We start from the raw sequence: 4,561 nt of genomic DNA, 5'->3' as shown, positions 1-4,561 counted from the left end.
TCCCTCCTCCCTCCCTCTTGTTTCCTTTCCATTCCTTTTCCCTCAGCCTCCCGGGTCGACCAGCGAGCCGACTGGGCGCGCGTGTGTGGCTCGCCTGGCTGGGTTGACCAGCGAGCTGAGCAGACGCGCGCGTGCGGCGCACCGTACGTGCTGAGTGCGACGTATGTGAGTCGCTTGGAGATGACGTCACGGGCAGGGGCGACGCTGCAAACCTCGGGACCGTTTCGGCTGGGGACGGGAATCCAACCTCCACGGAGTGATCACGCTCCCTCCCGTTCGCTGCCCTACATGTCACCGCCCCTCGCGAGCTACCGAGACCGAGACCGAGACCGGGACCGAATGACAGGTAGATCCATTTTTATTATTATTATTTTTTCTTTCAGGTCAGTCACTCAAGTCTCTGCTCACAAGGCCGGGTCGACCAGCGGGCTGAGCGGGCGCGCGTGCGGCGCGACGCATGTGCTGTGAGTGGGACGGACGTGAGTCGCTCCGCGATGACGTCATGGGCAGGGACGACGCTGCGAACCTCAGGACCGTTTCGGCTGTGGACGGGAATCAAACCTCCCCGGAGTGAACACCCTCCCTCCTGTTCGCTGCTCTACATGTCACCGCCCACGCCAGCTACGGCGACCGAGACCGAGTGACAGGTAGGTCCTTTTTTTTTTTTTTTTTTTCTTTCAGGTCAGTCAGTCACTCAGTTTCAGGCAGTTTGTCCCTCGAGTCGGTCTCACTCACCACTCCGTCAGTCAGTCTGCCTGTCACTCTCAGTCACCAGTGAGACTCAGTCACTCTCAGTCGGTCACTCAGTCACTCTCAGTTAGTCTGTCTCCCCAAGTCACTGCCTCTCTCTCTCTCTCTCTCTCTCTCTCTCTCTTCACCTGCCCTTCCAAAGTCCAGCTCCAGTGGGGGTGGGTGGGGTGGGGTGGGCGGGGGTTGTGAAGCCCAAAAGGATGAGACGGAGTCGGTGCACAGAGAGACAGGACACAGAGTCAGATGGAGGTGATCTCCCGACAAAGTGCCGATGACAGCTTTATTTATACCATTTTGCACAAGGATATGAATATTTTTTTTTCTGTGGATTAATTGGTATAGACAATTGATTGATAGGTATGAGCAAGTTTTTCTTCTTCTTCTTCTTCTTCTTTCTGATCTAGTCATGGTTGGTCAAGTGTTAGACAGGTGATCATTTTTCTGTTCCTTGACAGAAACTTTTCCTAGCAACGTGGACTCTGTTGTGTTTTACGTTTCTATGCGACGCGGTTTCTAAGTGCATGGGACCACCGTAGGAGCTTGCAGTATGTAGCAGCGACTACGGAGTCTATCAGCTTAGGGTGAAATTCAGGTCACCTACTGCCACAGTGAGCTAGGATTCTTTCTTTCCCACAAAAATATTCTTACAAGTTTTAATAAATTTATAATCAATCTAAAATCATAAACTCATATCTTCATTATACACCCCTCTGCAGGGCACAGTAAGCAGCAAACTACATTTCCCCTTCCTCTGTGTGGATACCGACATCTCCCTGACATAAGACACAGGTCGCCATGACTCCACTACCGAAGGGACTAAACAAGTTCTTACATGGTGAACGATGCAAGGGCATTCATATCATAGAAACTATTTCTGTGTGTTAACTATAAACAATCAAGTCAAGTATGATGTACGATTATTCTTTTTTTTTTTTATACTTGATATGTAATTCTAATAAAATATTGACGTAGTAGGTAAATGCAAGAGATAGATAGAAGGAAGGCATGATTGAGTGCGGTAAGAGAGCAAGTGTCGATGATCAGGTTTGTGCCTATAGACTAGGTCTTAATCCAAACCAGACGAGGGCAGCAAAACATCCAAGGTTGCAGAAGGTTTCTCTCAACCCTGGGGGGTGGGGGGAGGGGGGAGGTTCTAAGCCTCCCCTCTGTTGGTCCCCATTTTCTTGCCTGCCGGCCCCCCTGCCTACGACCGTGCCTGTCTTAGGTTGTTCCTCCCTTGACGAATCTTACCCGTCTCTGGCTAGCCAGCCATCTTCCGGGGCCATACAGGGAGATGTAAAGCTGGTAAGTGAGAGAGAAGCCATATTCTTGGAAAAGGTTAGCTTTTTCCTTCTTGGCAGATGTATGCCCTGTGGCTTCCAGGCCCAGCACTTGTCTTGCAGTATCTTTACTTCTTGAAAAATTATGGGATTTGTTGATTTCACGTGTAAGGCACAAATGCTAGTCAAGGGCTGTCATGAGGGAGGGAGGGAGGGAGGGAGGAAGGAAGGAAGGAAGGAGGGAGGGAGGGAGGGAGGGAGGGAGGGAGGAAGGAAGGAAGGAAGGAAGGAAGGAAGGAAGGAAGGAAGAAAGAAAAAAAGCTAATAGAAGTAGCAGAGGGAAGGAAGAAAAGATGAGAAGATTGATGAAGTGTCAGACAGGGTTATTCAAGTCAATATTCTCTCGTAACTCTATTTCTATAAAACTCTCCATCACTAGTTTCACTAGCATGGTAACAATAAAAGGGGGGTATTCTCAGTGGAAATGGGGTGGTCAATGTTTGACTGACGGTAGGTTTCGGTACTTTATGCTGAGATCGCCATTGGGCCCCGGCGTGTTCCGTTCTTCAGGAGCACTGTCCTGAAAAGCTCCTGGGAAACTTATGTTCTCATCCTTTCCACACTGCTCGGCAGAGGTTAGTTAACCCTTAGCGAAAAGGCAGGTCAAAGCAAGGCCAAGAGTATAATAAAAAAAAAGCGAAATCAAGGTGGGTAATAGGGGGAGCCGGCTGCAAAGGCCCCTGCTTCGTGGGGGTCTTCTTCCAGCCTGAGTTTTGCTACACAGCTTGAATGGCATGGCTCCCTCAGCCACCCCTTTCTCCAACTTGCTCTCTTTCAATAAAACATAATAAACCTTTCAGGTTGCCTCTCCTCCCTGAGGCCGTCCACACTTCTTCACTCTTTAGGTAACTATCAATAAAACTTGTACTGTGCTTCATGACTGTGTCTCTGCCCTTCGATTCTTGTTGGCGGCGGGGAGGGACCAAAACCGAGCGCAATACACAACGCTTCCCCCTGACAGTTTCACCTACTGCACAGGGAGAGAGACCTCCCCAGATGTGGCTGCCCAAACAACACCGTGAACGTGTGGGATGACACCAAGGACTTCCCGCGGGGAGCGGTGGCGGTGGGGGCCGGGAGCCCCATCGATCTGGAAGATGATGGACGATGAAAACCCGGTCCTAGAACAGCGTTGCTTTAGGAGTGAGTGTGATCTCTGGGCCCACAAGCCAGGGTGGAGGAGCCACCCCCTGCCAGGCCTCCCTCGGCCCTGATCACTCCCTCTGAGCCTGGGTACGGCCTAGGAATGCGAACCGGCGACGAGATCTGCAAAGCGCGTCCGGCCCCTCCCTTCCCCAACCCCTTTGACTCGGATGGTCACACACACACACACACCAACCGCCCTCAGCACCCCCACAGCCCCACCCCGACCCTTCCAGGGAAGACATCTTGTATGGCGTCAGCCTCCACGCCCAGGATTCTCAAAGGGTTCACGGGGTTGCCTGGGTTACGAAAGGGAGGCTGAGTTCGGTCTCCGCTTTCAGGGGCGTATCTCAAGAGATCCCGCCCTTATCCCCCATCCCCCACCCCCACCCCCCGCCATTTGCATGCTGCAGCCTGTGGGTGGGGGAGTTGAAGAGAGACATTCAATGGAGAGAAGCCCCGAGGGGGAAGTCAAATGCTCCCATTGAATTGGACCGGGGGGAAGTTTCTGCATTTGAAAGGAGCGATTGAAGGAAGCCCGCTGAAGTCGATCGTCCCTGACCCTCCCCTCCCCCACTCCCGAGTGAGCCCGGCTGACTCGGTGGGAACCGAAAGCTGGGGGTTTCGTGCCGAGGGGGGGGGGGTGAACTAAACTCCTGGTCCCCGGGGAAATTGCACAGGGGAAAAGCCGAGTTGGTATCTCAGACGGAGCGGGGTCAAGGGGATGAGATGCTTGTGGACGACACAGGGAGGGCTGTTCGGTGACCTCCCGCCTTCCCCTTCCTCTGAATGAGAAGAGGGCAGAGGGGAACGGGTGGGGGTGGGGGTGGGGGCGGGACCCGGATGTGACCGTCAGCCTGCCCGGGGACTGAGGCTGGGGGGCGGCGGTGGCGGCGGCGGCCCCGCCCTGCCGCCCCTGGCCGCTCGATCCGTTCGTTCTGGGACCTGCGGGCAAGGGCAAGAAAAACACATGCCCGACAGCGGGGTCGCTTTGGCTAGGCGGACTCACCCCAGCAGCGCGGCTTCATGCCTCACGTCATGGTCGCTCCCACTCCCCCAGCCCACCCCAGCCCCGACTCTAGCCAGGGAGACAGACAGTCAGGAATTTTCTGGTTGAGCCTGGGTCGGTCAGAGACATAGGTCATGGATGCCTCCCCACCCACAAGAAGGTGGAACCACCCACCTGGGAGATGGAGGAGGAGACTTTCGTCCCCACGTGGAGGTGACCCCATCCAAAATCATAATAAAAATAACAACCGTTTTCTTTGGAAGACTTCCTTCCTTCCTTCCTTCCTTCCTTCCTTGCCCTGCCTTGAGAAAAACCCTCC

The 4,561-nt window shown here is 53.8% G+C and overlaps 1 long non-coding RNA gene across 1 annotated transcript in view; it reads left to right on the top strand.

Annotated features, from left to right (window-relative positions):
- The window catches only part of LOC130682383 (uncharacterized), a 1,836-nt gene extending 240 nt beyond the window's left edge, over positions 1-1,596 (top strand). The window contains exons 2-3 of the long non-coding RNA XR_008995597.1: positions 384-647; positions 1,467-1,596. This is a non-coding gene — a long non-coding RNA (uncharacterized LOC130682383). The remainder of the gene's footprint in view (positions 1-383; positions 648-1,466) is intronic.
- Positions 1,597-4,561: the final 2,965 nt, after the last annotated feature.

This window comes from Manis pentadactyla, unplaced genomic scaffold (genome assembly GCF_030020395.1).
Source record: "Manis pentadactyla isolate mManPen7 unplaced genomic scaffold, mManPen7.hap1 scaffold_415, whole genome shotgun sequence".
NCBI classification, from domain to species: Eukaryota; Metazoa; Chordata; class Mammalia; order Pholidota; family Manidae; genus Manis; species Manis pentadactyla.
The sequence above is the reverse complement of the archived record's forward strand: the minus strand, read 5'-3'. Positions and strand labels throughout refer to the sequence as shown.